The sequence below is a fragment of the Pleurodeles waltl genome, chromosome 4_1 (genome assembly GCF_031143425.1).
Source record: "Pleurodeles waltl isolate 20211129_DDA chromosome 4_1, aPleWal1.hap1.20221129, whole genome shotgun sequence".
Taxonomy (NCBI): domain Eukaryota; kingdom Metazoa; phylum Chordata; class Amphibia; order Caudata; family Salamandridae; genus Pleurodeles; species Pleurodeles waltl.
In genome coordinates, this window is record NC_090442.1 from 741726849 (window position 1) to 741746753 (window position 19905).

A 19905-nucleotide genomic window follows, 5' to 3' on the forward strand; every position below is an offset into this window, starting at 1 on the left:
CAGGACTGGTCCCCGAGCAGTTACAGGTGTCAAACAGTACAAACCATAGGCCTCAAAAAGAAGGGGGGGGCCATCGCTTGCCGTTGCATTAGCACATGGACGTCTTCAGAACCCCCAGATAGTCAGTGGTCACTGACGGGGTCCAATACACTGTTGCGGTGTTGCAATTGACACAACAATGCCCCCTTTTCCTTTTGGCTTTCCTTATCTGTGGGTTTACAAACCAGCTTCTTCGTTGGGTGGATAGAACAGCACATCCCCTTGGGAGAGGATGTGGGGCGTTACGATGGTGACTGAGTGGAGGGTTCCCCTTATGGAGCGACAATATCCAGTAGGGAACAGGCCTCTCATAGGGTCCTGATACTCCTAGTATCATTGTCCCAGACAAATTAGAGCCCAAAGGGGTGCCCCAACTTGTATTTGATCTCTTTATTGTGGAGAAAGTCAGTCAAATGTCAAAGGGTTCTATGATGATGTAGTGTTATTGGGGATAGGTCCTGATAGAGCCAGACCTTAGTGCCTTCAAAGTCAATGGCATTCCTGTCCCATACTACAGACAGAATGGTTTTCTTCTGTCTATAATAGCGAAGGCAGGTAAGGATATCTTGTGGCTGTCCTGGGGAGTGAGCAGGGCAGCCCTCCCTTTGGGTACAATCAAGGATAATCATCACATGATGAAACAGGCAAATTGTATAGTCCTCCAAATTTCCACATTCACCTAGCAATGGGACTGGATTGGTAGTGGAGCCCCAGGTTCTTTTCCCGCAGCTCAATAAGTTCCTGACGGTGCCCATCCAGTTGTTCCTCACTGGATTTGGTTGTTGGCTCCAATGAGATGACTCGTTGACCCAGCTCTCAGAGGTCCCATCCGATATCCTTCACGTCCACCGCTGTGTCTTGCTTGAGTGCTGCAAGCTCGTCCCTGAGGTCCCAAAGAGGTTCTCCAGGAATGCCCTCTTAACCGGTGCGTCTTCACTTTGGGAGCTTGTTGCAGCCATTTCTGTGGATAGAGGTGTGGACGAGAGTGTTTCCCCACCCTGGTCCGGTTTCTTTGACAAGGGTCGGGGAACATATCTTTAAGGGTGACATCTTTTTTGGCATTGCGCTGCGAGGACACATCTGTGTGGTGACCTAGCTCCGGTCGTAGTAGAAAAAGGGCTCTGTGAGAACCATAGATTGTCTGACAAATCAGCGCAAATGATCCAGCCCTCTAGTAGTTTGCACCCCATACAGAAGTCTTGAACAACAGGATCCAGTGTTGATAGTTGAGGATTCAGTTGAGATAGTTGAGTAGTGTGGGTACTCCAGGGCGAGGGGGTTCTCCACTGCTAGGGCTGACCACACAGGGTTGCCTGCCACAGGAGCATATGGGCGTAAATATAGCAGTATGCAGGGTCCGGTAGTATCTGTGGGGAGCGTTACTGTGAGTGTCCAGTAACCCACAAGAGCACAGAGAGAAGACTTTCATTGGCAGGGTGAGGCATGCGCTGGGAGACCAAAGACACAAGATTCAAACTGGCCCCAAGCCATGTAGGACAGTCAGCAAGAGTAGGGTGCAGGCAAAAAGAAATTAGAGCATTATCCCTGGGTAAACCCACAGAGTCCACAGCATGGCCTATCACAGTCTGTTCACTCGTGTCCACACTCCAAAGTGTTCTTGAAATGTCCAAGCCCCTAACGCTTCTCCTGCTGCTCATAGAGTATCAGGTGAAAAAATTGTTTTACTGTTGGGGGCCCAGGTCACAGGAGAGACACACCTGCTGGGAGGGGCTGCTTATGTGTGTGATGTATGCCGCCAGTGAGCTACTTCAGGCTGCGATGGATCTGCCACATACCTCAGGCCTCATGTGCCTGCCTTCAAAGCCGATGCAGTCCCAAAATTTAGTGGCTCATTATTGTAATATAGGGGCCCGCTGGATGTCCTGGTTATCATTCAGCGGGGAGGACTTTGAAAGGCAGCAGGGGTCCACTTAGTGACCCGTACCAGGCCACTCAAGTCAATGGTGGTTGTACGGTCCAGGCAGGAGGGCGACCATCCACCAGCAAACAGCGTACGGCCCTAGGATATAGCTCCATTCCAGTTCCGTCACAAGGCCGATGAGCAGCGCGGCAGCGGCAATCAGGTCCCACTTGTTCACCTAATCAAGGTGCCATATTCCTAAGAGCCAGGAAGTCAGATGCAGACCGCAAGTCCATCCAATTCGACCAGTAATGTGGTTCAGACTCAGGCTATACCACACACGGCAACTTAGCCATGTGGCCACCTGATCATCTCATCTCCAGTCAGTCTCTGAGGTGGGTTTTCCAGGCAGAACAGGGTCGAGCATCTCCCCTGATAATTAGGGGCAAATCCGTGCACAGTTTCATTCACTGTGAGGCCTGGGGGAGCCCAGCATCCACTCCAGAGTGGCACCAGCGCAGCGGAGCTCCATGAGGACAATGTCACATGGGCGCCACATTGGACACACTGCTGCAATCTCATTTTAGAGGATCTAGTGCTGCAAAATTATAAACTGGTTAAAAATGACCGTATTGACAAATGAGGAGATGTTGTAGTAATCTAGAAAGATTCTATAAAGATCTGAGCAGGTGTTATTTCTCTCACTCAATGCACATAAGAAAAAAGTGGTTGTTTCTTCTTTACCACCCCCTCTAATACCTTTAACCCCTTCACTGCCAGGTCTTTTCCCCTCAGATGCCAGGCCTTTTTTTGACTATTTGGGGCAGTTTGCGCTTAGCCCCTCATAACTTTTTGTCCACATAAGCTACCCATGCCAAATGTGCATACATTTTTTTCCAACATCCTAGGGATTCTAGAGATACCCAGACTTTGTGGGTTCCCTTGAAGGAGACAAAGAAATTAGCCAGAATACAGTGAAAATTCATTTTTTTTCAAAAAAATGGGAAAAAAGGGCTGCAGAAGAAGGCTTATGGTTTTTTTACCTGAAAATGGCATCAACAAAGGGTTTGCAGTGCTAAAATCACCAGCTTCCCAGCTTTCAGGAACAGGCAGACTGGAATCAGAAAACCCAATTTTTCAACACAATTTACCTCCTTTTTACTATTTTTTTGTGCTTTTCAGCCTCCTTCTAGTTAGTGTCAGAAATGGGTGTGAAACCAATGCTGGATCCCAGAAAGCTAAACATTTTTGAAAGGTAGACAAAATTCTGAATTCGTCAAGGGGTAAGTTGTGTAGATCCTACAAGGTTTTCCTACAGAAAATAAAAACTCAATTGTTTTAAAGCAATATACCATTACATCTGATGGACACTTATGGTTGTGGGGATATATAGGGCTTGTAGGTTCATCAAGAACCCTAGGTACGCAGAGCCAATAAATGAGCTGCACCTTGCACTGGGTTTTCATTCATTTGCTGAAATATAAAGAGTGAACAATAGGTATCAAGAAAACCTTTGTATTCCCAAAATGGGCACATGAAAAGGGGCTCAGAAGCAGTGGTTATTTGCACATCTCTGAATTCCGGGGTGCCCATACTAGCATGTGAATTACAGGGCATTTCTCAAATAGACTTTTTTTCACACAATGTCTTACATTTGGAAGGAAAAAATGTAGAGAAAGACAAGGGGCAATAACACTTGTTGTGCTATTCTGTATTGCCCCAAGTCTCCTGATACAAACTCGCTTGCGTGGGTAGGCCTAATGCTCGCAACAGGAAACACATCATGGACACATCACATTTTTACATTGAAATCTGATGTGTTTTTTGCAAAGTGCCTAGCTGTAGATTTTGGCCTCTAGCTCAGCCGGCCCCTATGGAAACCTACCAAACCTGCACATTTTTTAAAACTAGACACGTAGGGGAATCCATGATGGGGTGACTTGTGGAGCTCTCACCAGGTTCTGTTGCCCAGAATCATTTGCAAACCCCAAAATTTGGCTAAAAAAAAACACTTTTTCCCTCACATTTCGGTGACGCAAAGTTCTGGAATCTGGGAGGAGCCACAAATTTCCTTCCACCCAGCGTTCCTCCAAGTCTCCCGATAACAATGGTACATCACTTGTGTGGGTAGGCCTAGTGCCCGCGAAAGGAAATGCCCCAAAACACTATCTGGACACATCAAAATTATCAAATACAAAATTACCTGTTTTTGCGGGTGGCACCTGCGTTTTTGGTCCTGGGCTCAGCAGCCATCTAGGGAAACCTACCAAACCCAGACATTTCTGAAAACTAGACACCCAAGAGAGTCCAGGGAGGTGTGACTTGTGTGGAACCCCCAATGTTTTCTTACCCATAATCCTCAGCAAACCTCATATTTAGCATAAAAATAAAAATGTTCCCACATTTCTGTGTGGGATCACAGCACCAGGACAAATTTCCTACCACCCAACGTTCCCCTCAGTCTCCCAGTAAAATAGATACCTCACTTGTGTATGTGGGCCAAGTGCCTGTGACAGGGAAGAGCCAAAAATATGTCATAAATGAGGGGGAACCACAGCGGGTCCAAAAGAACAGTTTGAAAAAAAAAAAATTTTAGGCTGACAAGTGCAGCAGAATTTTTATTGGTATAGATGAGACAATGCTGGGTGGTAGGAATTTTGTGGATTCCTGCAGATTCCGGAAGGTTCATCACATAAATGTGGGAAAAATGTGTGATTTCTAGCAAAGTTGGAGGTTTGCAGAGCATTGTGGGTAAGGAAATGGTGCGTGGTGCATGTGAAGCACACCCCCCTGGAATCACCCAGATGTTTAGATTTCAGATGTGTCTAGGTCTTGTGGATTTTTCTACATGGCAGCGTCCCAAAGTCCTAAAGGTGCAGCCCTCACCATTCCAAGTAGTACAATTTTGAGAGTTAGCCAAGATCTCATGGCCCAAATGTAAAACCAAAACCCAAAATAATCAAATGTCCTCTTGCTTGCCGTGGGATAAGATGTTTTAGTGTGCATGGGGAGAGCTGAAAGACTGTTACCCCCTTCAGTTGGGGTGGGGGCATAACCAGACCCATACTGGTTGGTAGCCACCACCCCACTATTTTATATATTTTTTTAATTCCCTGGCATCTAGTATGTTTTCTGCCCCCCCCCCCGGGGAGTAGATCCGGGGTAATTGCCCCATCTGCCCACCGGTGGGCAGAACAACTTTGGCCCCATTTATTTGGGGTGGGGGTATGGCCATACCCCCACCCTCTTATTTTAGAAAAACATTTTCTCTGGTCTCTGGTGGGCTTTCTGCCCCCTTGGGGGCAGATGGGCCTTCCAAAAATAGGCCGATCTGCCCCCAGGGGGGACAGACAGATATGGTCAACAGTAATGTGCCCCCCCATGGGGAGTGACCCTTGCCCAAAGGGCTGCCCCCCAAACAAAACACACACATACACACACACCAATCCCTGGTGCCTAAGTGGTTTCTGCCTAATAGAAATAGGCTGATCTGCCCCCAAGGGAGCAGAAATGGCCTAAAATAAATTTGCCCCCCAGTGGAGCGACCCTTGTCTAAGTGGTCGCTTCCCTCACGTGAAATTGGCGCAAAAAAATAAATCCCTGGTGCCTAGTGGTTTCTGCCCCCTTGGGGGCAGATCGGCCTAATAAAAGTAGGCCGATCTTCCCCCAAGGGGGGCAAAAATGGCCTAAAATAAATTCCCCCCCCTACGGGAATGACCCTTGACTAAGGGGTCGCTCCCCACATATCAAAAAATTAAATGAACACAAAAAACATCATCCCTGGTATCTAGGGTTTTCTGCCCCTCCTAGGGGCAGATCAGCCTAATTACAAAAGGCCGATCTGCCCCCACAGGGGGCAGAAATGGCCTACAACAAATTTGCCCCCCCAGGGGAGCGACCCTTGCCTAAGGGGTAGCTCCCCTGACGTGAAACTGACAAAAATCCCTGGTGTCTAATGGTGGGCCTAATAAAAATAGGCTGATCTGCCCCCAAAGGGGGCAGAAATGGCCTAAATACAATTTAAAAATAAATTGTCCCCCCGGAGAGCAGCCCTTGCCCAAAGGTCGCTCCCCTTATGATATAAACAAAAAAAACTTCCCTGGTGTCTAGTGGCATTTCTGCTGCCCGATCTGCTGCCTGATCGCATCACGGTGCTGCCCAGAATGTCCAGGGCACCCGAGGGGTTAAGGTTCTTCCATTGGTTAGAAGAATTTATAATATAGGACAGGACCATCTTCCCTAAAGTAGTGGCACTTTGCCTTTGACCATGTCAAACTTGAGACTGTTAAAGACTTGCTCTTAACTGACCACCACATTATTAAACTTGAAATAATCAATATTAAATCAGGAAACCCCATTTATTCAGGGATAACATTTCCTGAAGAAATTGGAAACACACCACCAAAGGAGTATCCAGAAAATTGAAATACCCCCAGTTTGAACCAAAGCTCTGATGGCACCGAGTATGCGATGCCAGTGAGTCTGAGCCGCCACAGAAGATTTCCCTTGTCACTTCCATCCAAGCCACTGTTCATCATCAATTCACCCTTTAGCTACCTATTGATATTCACCACTCTGTAATCTGTTCATTCTTATATCCATCATTCAATTTTTCACAATGCCATTCACCCATTGGCTATTCCATCCATCTATCCATCTTTTCACACATCCATCATCTATACATGCACCCATCCATCTATCCATCCACCCATTCATCCATCAGTTGACTTATCTATCCATCAATAAAGCCTTTCAGTTATCAATTTTTCCTCTTGTCTACCAATCCATTCATCCATCCATCCTCTCAGATTTTGATTTACTCTGCCATTCTTTCACCGGTCCATTCATCCTCTCAGATTTCCATTTACTCTGCCCTCCTTCTCCCATCTACCCATTCTCTCAGATTTGTATTTAGTCTGCAATCCTTTCCATCCATCCATCCATCCATCCATCCAACTCAAATTTAATTTATTCTGCCATCCTTTTATCCACCCATCTACACATCCTTTCATTCACTCATCTACCCACCCATCCTCTCACCCACTCATCAACACATTATTTTCACCCACTTATCCACCCATCCTCTCACACTTCTATCCCTTCACACACCCATCTATCCTTTCACCTATTCGTCCATCCATATTTTCAAACACCCATCCTTTCACCAATCCATCCATCCTCTTATCCACTCATCCAGCTACCTTTCGTCCACGCATACTTTCACCCAGACAACTATCCGTCCTTTCACTCTCTAATCCATGCACTTGTCCATCTTTCTATCCCTTTAATTTCTTTCTCTTTTCCTTTTTGTTAATTATGATCTCTTATCTGGGAAGTTCCAGATATGAGGCACATAAAATACTCCATCCTACTGTAGCTGCTAAAGTGGGGGTTTCACTACATCCCTGCACACCACGCTGGTCAAATTCAATAATCAACTCCAGTAATCTGTACAAAGTAGTGACAGTCAGTCGGCTGCTAACCTAGTAACATTTTTCAAAAGGAAATTAATTCACACCCAAGATCAACTTGCCACGGTGGAAACCAAACATGTACAAAGGGAATACAGCCAGCAAACCTAATTTAATGAGGAACTTAAAAGGTTAAAAAAAATGTCAAAGTGTTTGGAGAAACATTGGAGAACATCTTACAACTGTGCAGACAAAATTAACTTAAATGCATAAATACAATGGGAAAATCATCTATTGCTGCTGCTGAACTTATTTTGAGTTTTGAGTCTACTGTTAGTCAAAAGCTGAAGAGGTACTTAATTAAATTGCTCAGCACCCATAGTAAGTCAAGACTTGGGAAATCAAGAGTAAACGGCCTCAACCCCTACAGTTGGGCCCAATATCTCCTGCTTGTCCCTTGGCCCTCTGAAGGAGATTCTGACAATATTAATCATATCATTAACACCTTTTTTCAAAGAGGGTAAATTCCAAGACAAGCTTAAAAAAGCTGTTGTCTGTCCTATCTTAGAGACAGCCAATCTGAACCACAATCAACGGCCTAATTACAGGCCTGTATCTTTACTGCTTTATTGCTCCAAATTCATAGATAAAATAGTGACCAAAAAGCTTCAGTACTATATAAAGAAAAACAGTTTCTTTGAATCCACTTTGTAATGGTACCAAGCAGTAATTACCTCAGCAATAAACAATCTCACGCATAGCATGAACAGAGGCGGATCAGGAGTTATTGCTCTGCTGCTTTTAGATCACTCCATTTGTCGAATGTGAAATAACCAAAGCATCTCACCCTGGCTACAGTCTTTTCAATGCGAAATAACACAACAAATTCATGTGGGCCCCTTTTCCTCAGTTCTTATCCCATTACAGTAGGGAGTTCTCAAAGCTCTTCCTTGTTGCCATTATTGTGCAATACTCACATCCATCCACTAGTCAAACCTCTAAACCGTCTACTTGTTACCACCTACGTATTACCACTGATGACATAGTGGTCCATCTATGTTCTAAATAAGTTTAATCAGTGGCTACCCACCTTAAACAGCTTCATTGGTTGCCCATGAGAAAACGTGTAACCTTTAAAACCTCATACATTATCCACAAGATCTACAATATTTGTACTTCCTTCTTGCTTACAAAAAAATAAATACATTTAGCCCCTCTCACAATCTAAGGTAGGCTTCTAAGCCAAAGTTCATGATTCTCTGTTGCTAATAATAGAAGTGGGGTGTTTGTTCATTCCAGGTTCCAGATTCATTCCATGTTTTAGGAGCCATAACCTTGAATTCTATCGCTTTTGAATTTCACTCTCTCACCGTAACAATTTAGGTCCATATTTATACTTTTTTTGCTCCGCATTTGTGTAAAAAAATAACGCAAATGCAGCGCAAAAAAGTATAAATATGGACCTTAGCTTTTTGTCAGCCACATATAAGCTCTTAACTACAACTTGAGCTGCCTGCAGCTTCTTTCAGAACCACGTAAACTGTCAAATTCAATAAATACCAGTTACCTTGTGCTGTGTAAAACAGGCTAAAAAAGAAAAAATCATGGAGGGTATGGCTTGGGAGCTCTGGAGGGTGGCCGCAACGTATAGAAGGTTCCGCTGTGAGAGAGAGAGAGCTGACCTAATTTCATTTATGTTTGGCACTGCTGAACTTCACAGTTGCTAACCCAGCCTTTCTAAGCCTTGGAGTACTGGTTTTCATTTTCTGGTAATCACAAATTCAGCTTCACTAGTTCACTTTGGTGGTTGGCATCAGGCTGCTGACATGCCCATCATTTTGGATTTGTTGATGCTCTGAAGAGATGATTAACTATTAACTTTAGTGCCCTCTAAATTTAGACAGCATTCTTTTTTTTGTTCTCATTTTCAAAGCTTACTTCTGACTGACCATCTAGATCTCCATCCATCACACTGATCCACCTTCGAGGAGTGCTAGATTTCTCAGAGAAAAAGGTACAGACATTCATGGGTTAATAATTAACTGATATTCACATCCTGATACTCAAACAGCTATAATCATAGTTCCAAGGCAGAGCGAAAGCCAACCAAAATTCATGAGTTCACCTATAACACATTTGCCAGAGAAATCGTATTCCCTACCATCACCTCCCAGCCTTGTAATCAAGGTGGCCCCAAACTTTGGTTCTTTTTGCAGAGGGCTGAACTGAATCCACCCTACACACACATACATAACTGAGGTCATCCAGACATCCAGCTTTAGTGGGGCACACAGTAGATATTAATTGCTTGCAAATTTCTTTCCTGCCCAACAAGATTAGGTAGAACAGCATTTTCATGCCATAGTCCTTGGGTACTTCTGATTCTGGTGAATACCTAAAGATCATCAATTCAGGGGTTATCTCCAGGAAGATCTGAAAAATATCACTCAGAACTTTACCAACCTCTCTCCAAAATTTTGGTATGACAGAACAGGCCATGAACAAGTGAAAATCATCTGTGTTGTACTGTCCGCATTTCTTGCAGCAGCAAGCCTCTTCTGACCCTCTCAACTTTGCGAGTTTCCTGGGTGACCAAAACACTTTAAGGATGGAGAACAGATGATGTATTCTCAAATGCACTGTACAAAATACACAACGATACTTGCCATAGCTGATTTATCCAGCGCTTCGGGAACCAGTCCTCCCACAAAATTTCAGGCAAGTGAAATTTTCCAACCAGAATATCCATCAATCACCTATACCATACTGACACCTCCTTCTTCTGTGGTGGCCCCTTAATCAAACCCTCCTCCAACCCGTTTGTGCCACTGTTCTCTTCTCCCGACACCCAACCCCAGCTATTTAACTAATTGTATTTACCATCATTTCTTGAAACTCCTCCCCGGAAGAAAATTTCCCGTCCTGAAACAGCTGTCCCCGCACCTGAATTCCTGCTTTCCTCAATCTAATTGCCAATCCATCTTTCAAACACTTTTGGGTACCTGGGAAGTCCCTAACAGAGGCATACCTTCTATAGTACAGGAGATTTGTTTCTCTCCTAATCTGTACCCATAATGGGGCAGCCACCTAAAGTACTTTTAACCTTACCTTCTTGAAATATCTTATGTTGCCAAGTTTATACATAAACTTGACCCTCTACCTCATTAACCGTTGTATTGAATAACTGTCTGGCCCCTGATCCGCTCGAATCCATCAATAGAGCCCTAACATTTTTAAGTTGAAAGGCCTCACCATACAGCTGGAAATCAGGCAGTGCAATACCCCCCTTATCATATTTCCTGCACAATGTCATCTTTGCAATTTTAACACCCTTAGAGGCCCATATAAAAGAACTAATTCTACCATGTACTTTTTGAAACCACGTACTCTTAAAGTGCAACTGAATAACATTAAAGAGAAAAGTAACCTTCGGGAGGATGGACATCTTTATTAGGTTATATCTCCCAAATAATATCAAGGGAAATGTTCCCTGACCACTAATAGCCTATTTGTCTCTGTGAATACCCTATTAAAGTTTAACTCTGTAATCTTGACTTGTGATCTACTGATTCTAATGCCCAGGTATTTTATTTCTTACCTTTTCAGGCTATTGCTCTTTTCCATATTTCACACCATGATTTCTGTTTTAGTTGAATTATCCTCATATCTGGAACTGTACCTACACCAGCTACCTGGTGATCCAAACTGTCTAAAGTGGGGGATAAATCCTCTGTGTAGGTCATCACATCATTGGCATACATGGCAATTTTCCTTTCCTAAAACCCCAAAATGAAGGGTTTTATCTCCCTCTCCTTTCTGATCTTGCCTGCAAGGGGTTCGATATACAAACTAAATAATATCGGGGAAAGTGTGCAACACTACCTGGTCCCTCTTGTTATATCAAAACTTGCTGTTAAGTTGCCGTTCAACACGATCCTTGCAGAGGGTGCTTTATAAATTTCCTGTATTACCTTTCAGGACTTGTTGTCCAAGCTGTAGTATCCCAGCAGGGTGTTACAAATTTTGCCAATTTACTCTGTCAAATGTCTTAGTGGCATCCAATGTTATAATGGCGAAAGGGACCTTGTTTGCAATGGCCAGATCAAACGTCTCTTTCAGCTCATGAATCAGGTTGAACATAAACCTTACTTTCATAAAACTTTTTTGGTCTTCTGCTAACACCCCTCCCAATACCCTGCTCAACCTCTTTGTTCGTATATTTGTAAACATCTTATAATCTCAGGTAAGGAGTAAAATTGGTCTATATGACTCACAAACCGTGGGGTCTTTATCTGGTTTTAGAATCAAGAAAACAATGGCCTCTTTCCATGATAGTGGGAGTGTGACCTCTTTTTCCAAAATCCCCATAAAAAGTTGGGTCATATCAGGAGCTATTACATGCCCTAATGCCAGGTAGAATGTATTTGGGAACCCATTGGGCCCGGCTGCCGTCCCTCTCTTTCTCTTGGCTAACACTTGTTGGACTTCCCCCCCAAAGTGATCTCCTGACTTAGACAGCATTCCTGCAGATTTTTCCATCTAAACTACATATTTTAGAAAGAGTGGCTTTTCTTTTTCCTTGTATTAGAAGTTAAATAACTATACATGTGAAGGACTGTACTCTGCCTTCAGCTTTGGTTATTGTTTTCTAAGAAATTCCAGTTTGGCTCTTTCCTACTCATTAAAGTATCAGCTCTTTCCAGTAATATTAATCCTTTGGCCATACATTGTTGTTGCATGTACACTCTATATAACACCAGACCTTACAAAGCTTTGGATAATTTATTTGTTGCTTTACACTGGTCCCCTTGCTACACCTTGTTATGGGAAGAAGCAAAAGATTTTCCCTTAACAATATAAAATAAATCCTCCCTTTTATGCTAAATGGAATTCTTTGACGTTTCCTAGCAACATAAAATCTTTGCTTTCTGAAGTTTCTGAATATGAAACCAGTTTATTCAAAATGAGTGCTCATCCTTCTTTGACTTTCAACTGTAACATGATGGACTTATCTGTTAACATTACATTCGCAAATACATGTTCAGAAAAAAGCTTTCCCTCCCTACAAAAAGTTGATCACAAGTAGTCCATTGAGGAAAAATGATTGGTAGGAACAAAGCAAAAAACTGAGAATACTAGGGATCGAAACGGACAAAGAAAGTTCTTCTTTTAAGAAGTGTTTAAGATTTGGAGAACAGAAATCGTAAAAATAACCTGAAGGTAGATATAGTTTAGCATTGGGAACAGAAGTTGATGACGTGAACATATTTAAAAAAAAAAAAAATTGTAATGTGCCTAATTTTTCATGTTTATATTATGGTAATGCTTTACATTTTACACTTAATTTTATGTTAAGTAAATTGTATAATCCTGTTGTATGTTCTTCTTAATAGGTTGGACTCACTCTTGTGTTTCTGTCTTCATGTGGTCTTCCCCCTGCTCCATGGTAATTTTTTTGTGTTATTATGGTTACCTCTTTTGTCCTCATCTTCGGATATTCGACTTTATTTAGTAATCTAGTTTCTTCTCTCTTTCTTTCCTACCTTCTTATTTTATCTTCTTTTCTAGTGTTTTTCTTTGTGTGATTTTGTTTTCACTTTAAAGCAATATAGTGATGCCATCAACTTGTATATTTGTGAAATAAAAATGTTTTTTATGATCTCATTGTAGGAAATCCTCCTCTTCTGTATGGTCACCCAAGTTTTCCAGCTGGACCCTAGATTGTTGCTTTCTTTAGACTTCTGTGCACTTTACCCCTACGGACCCTACTTACCCCTACTAACCAATAGTAAAGTGACTGTGCACCCTCTTTAAACATAGTCAAATTCCCACTTGGCTTATTCAATTTACCGTCAAATCCCTAGCGTACAGCACAAAGGTAAGCCAGAGCCAGGATGTTAATTGCCATAAGTATAGGGCAGCACCTATTGAGCCATCCACTACAGCAGGGGTCTTCAAAGTTGGAGGCAGGCCAATTTTTGGAATCGTGACTCCACTTAGCTGGAAAGATTAAATTAGTCTAGACATATTTAAACCTTGCCAATTTAATAGAGTAATTGTGAAAAATGAAGGGGAGGGGCAATATATTTTTTCACTGGGGGTGCAGCATTAAAATGTTTATAGATCACTGCACTACAGTAAGAATGCAAACATGGCTTCAGCCATGACTGTAGCAGTGTCAAACCTGCAATTCAAGCTGTCAAAATAAATTATTTTGACAGGTCAACATTTCACTTTTAAATATTAGTAAGTTATCTCTATCTAGGCCTTGTAGCCCACAAGGCAGGGTGCATGGCAAGACATTTAAACGTGGGACATGTAGAAATGTAATGTTAAAATATCCTTAAATTGACTAGCACCCAGAAGTTATTTTCACTGTAAGAAGACGGCTGGTCCATGGAGAAACACTGGAAAGCAATGTTAAAAACGAATACTGTATCTTGAGAATGGGACCAGCTAGAATAATAATTAAACACCCATTTAAAATGTTTATTTAAAATTAAATTCAACTGTGAAGTTGGATTGTTAATAAATATTAAGAAAAAGTAACTTTTATAAAGTTCCCTTTTCCTTGCCTGAAATTCCTGGATGTTAATTTGCACTGGCTCTCAGCTTCTCTCGGTCAGTAATTAGCCTAGAATAGGTGTGAAATGCCTCCCATGAGCAAACAATAGGATGACTTTAGATGACTCCTCTGAAATACACAAAATATACAGGGTTGAGCTATGGGCCTCTTTTTATGTCGAATCCTGTCTCAGTGGTAAATTGTGCTTGACAGGTCCGCTGGGTTTACATATTAAAATTATGGCGCACATGAAAGGGGTGCGAACAGAACACCAATACACTTATTGTGGATCCCCTCTCTGGTTACTGAAGGACTGTGCTTTTGTCCTTCCAGACATCTGCTTCTGGGTTTGTTGTGGGTACAGTGGCTGCCAGAAACTGGATTTCAGTGTTAGATGTGAGAGGACACTTAGAATACTCTCTCCACACATACCCTCATCCCTAAGAGCCCAGGTTTAGTGTAGCAGAAGAATTTTACCATCTTGGAAATGCCCAAAGCGTGGATGTTTGGCCCCAGGAACCTTTATGTTTACACCATTTGTTAGGGTGTGGTTAGGAGTAATTCCCATCCACTAGCTAGGGTCAGGCATAAATATCACACTTCTTCAGAACACTTTCAGGACCTGAGGAAAATCAGAAGTAGACTGGACCTGCTGTCTGTGACCTGAGAGGAGCTCTGAAGCACTGACCTGCTCCCTGTTGTACCCAGGACAGAGTAGTGGACCACAAGGGTCAGTTGGTTAGCCTCTTGTGTGGTTCCAGGAGACTACAAGCTGCAACAGGCCTTTTTCTGGCAGTACACAGGAAGAGTGCACGAAGTCTCGCTACGTGGAACTCCACAAAATCGCAAAAAATGTACGCTACGGGGAGTTCCATGAGTGGGTGAGTTTTTCATTGTGCCCGTTCACGTTGTGTTTGATCTCAAATGCAACACTAATTACATATACGCATTCAAAATTGCGAGCGAACTGCACCACGCTTTTCGTATGGGCATGGCCATCTTGTTTCTCATTCTGTTTATGGTGCTGTACCTTCAACTCCCAATCTGACCCTAATCTTTGTAGTCCTCCTCCCTTACACTTGATCTACCCCTATTTATTTATTGTATTAATGTGTTTTTTTGGGCCCGATTATTTTTACGTTGTTTTCATTTTTGTGTGTCTTTTTGTTTATTTTTCCTTTATTTCTTACTTCCTTTTCTTCCTGTTTCTTTTCTTCTCTTCTTCACCATACTCCATTACCCCACTCAGCACCATGGAAGAGCAGGGTAACAGGTGCAGCCTGCCTTGTGGGTGGCACCACTGTTAAGGGGTGCAGCCTCAGGTGATCTTTAGTGAGGAGGAGGTGGCAGCACTGGTGAGGACTATATATTGATTGTGGTTGTGTTCTACATTGCTAACGTTTTTTTCCTAATAGCATGTGGCTTCCACTCAGAGGAAAGTTACGTTTAGTTTACCTTAAGAATATTATTTATTATGTGATCCAGTTAGAGCTAGGCAGATGCCCAGCACTACAACATTGTATTTGTAGATAGGCACTTGCTTTGGCTGATTATTTAAGAAGTTATTGCAATGCAGACTCCACTGTCTTCCTGTCTCCATAGTGAATTAGTGATGTCAGTTAGTTAGCTTTCTCTGTGACTTTATATAGCTCGTACAGTCCCAACCAATTTCACAGTGATGCGGGTGTGCATGCATTGCAAAAAAGGGAGACCGAGTTGGTCTATCAAGGTGCTTTAAAAATGATAATAGAATGAACGATCATTCATTGCAATGCATTAGTTCCAAATATAGTTTTTGTTAAGGAAATTTGAAATAGAGATTTTAGGAGTATAGCCAATGCAACAACATTTGATTATGCTAGTATAGTCCCATAGGGGGTTTGATTTAAGCACAATGTTGCATTTGCCTGTTATATAACAATTTTGTGGAGATTAAGGATACACTAATGTTTTTTTTCATCTTCTTTATTTAGAATCTTACATCAGCACCTAAGGGCAAGAAGAGGGACACTGCACCAGCAGGTCCGGCAGAAGCTGGGGAGGTGCCGACCACCATCCCTGATGCTGATAGCTCTGCTCATCAAGGTAAGTCCTATGATTTAATATTATTATTATTTTCCTAACTTTTACCTCTCCCCACTTTTATACTACTTTTAATTTTGTCATGTTTACTTTTTTATACTGTCTCTCTTTTTTTCAACTCCCCTATCCAAGTTTTGGGCAAATCCTGGTATCCCTGCATTATCTTTTTTTCTGCATTTCATTGACCATTTTGTATTCCACCCCTTCATTGGTCTTCAATGATTCAGAGTCATCACCAATCATAGGCTATAGCTCTGCCCCTCTATTACACAAAACGTTTGGTTGGCTTGACTATCTGATTTTTCTAACATTCCCCCCAAAAATGTTTTTTTGACAGACGATACTGCAGTGCTAGCCAAACTGTAATGATTGCGGTTGCATTTTTTATTTACAAAATTAAGAATGTGAGGTGTACCTGGCATCTAAAAACTGTATACTGTTTTTTATAGCAACACCAACCAGGAGAGCCGGATCAAGTTCACTGCAGGATCAGATGGAGTAAGGGGGATGTGAAAGCAGGGACGGGTGATGCTAAGTCCCATTGCTTAATTATTGACAATTAATCTTACTGCCTAGCTACAAGGGCTTTCTTGTGATCGGATTCAGGACCTCCCCGCATTACAGCTAAAGCGGTGATTGGGTTACTTATGGCCCCTCAATCCGCAGCTCAGCAAAAGCACACATACTGTACGCTAAAAATTATAGCTTGAAGGAAATGTGAAAGAACGGAAGGTTTAAAGAAAGGATGGGTGAAAAGAGTTAAAGCAAAGGATGCATAGGTGGGTGAAAAAGGATGCATGGGTGAGTATTGGTATTGGGTAAGTCGATGGGTGATAGGATGATTGAAAGAAAGGGTGGATAGTGTGGGTCTTGAATGGATGGATAAAGGATTGTGAATTTGGGGTAAAGAATGGATGACAGAAAGTAAAGCTTAAATAATGGTGGAGCTGGGTATATATAGGAGAAGAATGAAAGAATGATTGAATAATTGTTTGGAAGAATAAAGAAGGGAGCTCTTCTTCTGTAGTGAGATCAGTGACGCCCCTCTATCCTTCTATAGCAAAAGCTTTACCTACCTGACTAATCCATCTGCCTTACTCTGCAGTAGAGTAAGTCAAGTTTCTTTCCTTTCCTTACTGTCTAGAAAATCAGTTTGTTGGAAAGAAATTATGATGGTGAGTGAGACCGGTGAGTAAGTGGGAATAGTTAGTGCCTGATTTGATTTCAGGTTTGGAGTAGGGAATGCTCTGTGTAGAATGTGGCAAATACAATCTATACAGCACATTCCTTTACCTGTAGTGCAGTGCATTGTTCCCCCCATCTACTTAAGGCGCACAGGATAAATATATCTGCAGTTTATACATGACATGTGTGACATATCTTATTTATTCATCTACCTCTTTGGAGTTGGGGTAGAAACTCAACTACATGAAAGGAATGTGGAGAAGAGCAGGGTCATTGGAATTAAAGATAGATTGTCAGCTACAGCTGCCCAAGCTGCAGACAATAGCAACATACTTGAAGCGATGGCTAGCATGCCTCCAATTATTTGGCTCAACAACTTGTACTCCATAGTGCATAATGCCTTACACATCGTAATGAGAGGTAATTTATTTTTATTTTTCCACTAAATGTGTTTCTTTGGTTACTAGAAAAGCTTTTAAGAGAAAAAAAAAGAAATCACTGTTTATTTTAAACTGGGCTTCATTATTTTATACCAGACAGTTAGTGCTTTTTATGTGAGGCATGTGTAGGTAAAGAAAAAAAATATTGTCCCTGTGACTGTCCTAATCACAATCACATCAAATTCCAACATCTCTAGGGGACCAGCCATGTAGTGGTATTGTGCCATCCACTATCTATCATTTGAAGAAGTGTTTGTTCAGACCATTGTTTACAATTTGTCTTTTGTTATTATTCTTTTTCTTGATATATCTACTCCTGCCTGATGACCACCACCAACCTGGCAGGAGATAGCAGCCCATCACTGCAGCTGAGATTGGGGAACATTCTGGCAGAATATCAGGGCCTGGTAATCCTTCAGGAGGAAGAGGAGGAAACATCTGCTTTGGACCCAGGTCCCAGTAGAGCAGCACACCATCCCCCAGTTTCTCCACCAGTACAGCGCCAGCACCACCACTAGCAGTCAGGGTCCCTGACTGCACCTACACAATCCTACTCCAACAGGGCATTGCTATGATGCATCCTGCAGTGGGTGGACAGAATGGACAGCTGGCTCGCCAGCATTGAGCCGGGCCTCAACCAGCTCCGGACCCATATTGACAATGCCCTTTTTTTTAGCCCTTTCAAAAAAAATTTGGGTGAGTGAGACTTGTTGTGGGTCGAGAGGTTGGGGAGGAATTTGGGCTGGACTTTTCTTTGGACTTTTTGGGGACAGGGTTATTTGTTCGGGGAGCGGAGTGGGAATGTTGTGCCTGGAGAGGGAGGGCTTTCTATTTGTAAATAATAAAGGGGGTATTTTTACTTCATTTGTGTCTCAAATCTTTATTTTGGTGTTTTAGACTTTTAGTTTGCACTGCTGTCTTTTAGTGTAGCCTGTTATTTTTACTCTGTTAAAAAAGTGTACTTTATTTACTTATACTCTTGCTTTATTGCCCTCTGCAACTGTTATTGACCACTAGGGGATGATTGCCCTTGTCTATTTTCCGTACAAAAACTAAGTACTCACTTCTTTAGTGGGAGTTAAATACTACCTAATCAAGTTCACTTCAATCCATAGGTCTTCTCTTACCTGAATAAATGAAGCAAGGTAGATTAAGGTAAAGTAGAGTAAAGGAAAAGGAGAAAAGAAAGCAAGGTAAGCTTCATAAGGAGTCTGGATTGTACCAAGACTCAGAGGCAGAGAAAGAACATAAGCAGAGTTTTATGTTTGAGCTAGCAATGCTTCAAACATACTCAGCAGCATTTCCAAATCAACACATCCCTCTCCAGTTCACAGAGCTGAGTGAATACCAGGCCTCACAGTCTTCGTCATCATCATGGGTTCATTTTGAAGTGGATAACTTTCTCCTCGCTCGCTGTTGAGGTAGTCCCGCCCTGAGTCTTTCCATCTTCCTCCTCCAGATTTAGAGTAACTCTGTTCCAGTTCCAAACTGAGTAAGATAGACCTGTGAAGTGCAGTGCTGTTGAAGAACAAATAGAGAAACAGAACTGGAATATTTTGTTGTGTAGGTTTATGTTTGGTAATTAAAGTGTGTGGCTTGTTATGAGGAACCAGAAAAAAGAGTAGACCCTGCAGGCAAATTTCATTACTTTTGAAAGGCAATCACTTTCAGGAAAAAAATGATCACCCAACAGTCCCCAAACATTGCAAATAATTGGAAAGAAGTTTACAAATTTGTTGAACTCTCTCCCTCACTGTCAGCCACCTCATACATCAGTCATCACTCACAAATTCACAATAACAGTCAATCAATATGTCACCACTCTTTGGTGCAATAGTTATTTAGATACCTCTTCCAATCCACGCACAGTGGTTGAACAAAATATCTCCTCTTTGATGATATCCACCCATTGGAATCAGGCATTGGCACTGGCAGTCTTTTAATCAATGATGTTCTAGGGAAGCCCTGCTAGACGCTGTAAAGAAAAATAGGCTAGGCAATGGGATTTGAGGGAGGCAGACATCATCTCCAATGTCATGAAGGGTATGTGGGGGCTTCTTCACTGCACACGGGCCCAACTCCAACACGGGGTTATATGTGACTATAAAAATCAATGGTGGGGCAGCATGAATCCGATACAAACATAATTTTGCATTAGCATATTTTTCTTTTTTTTGCAAAGGAAGAAATAGAAAAAGAAACTGAACGAGAGATAATTAAAATGTTCTATGGTGGCACTGGCATACTCAATCCAGGAAGTAGCGCTTCTCCTCAAACTCTGTGGTTCTCCAAGCAGTTGTCAGCTAACTGCTTGATTCTGAT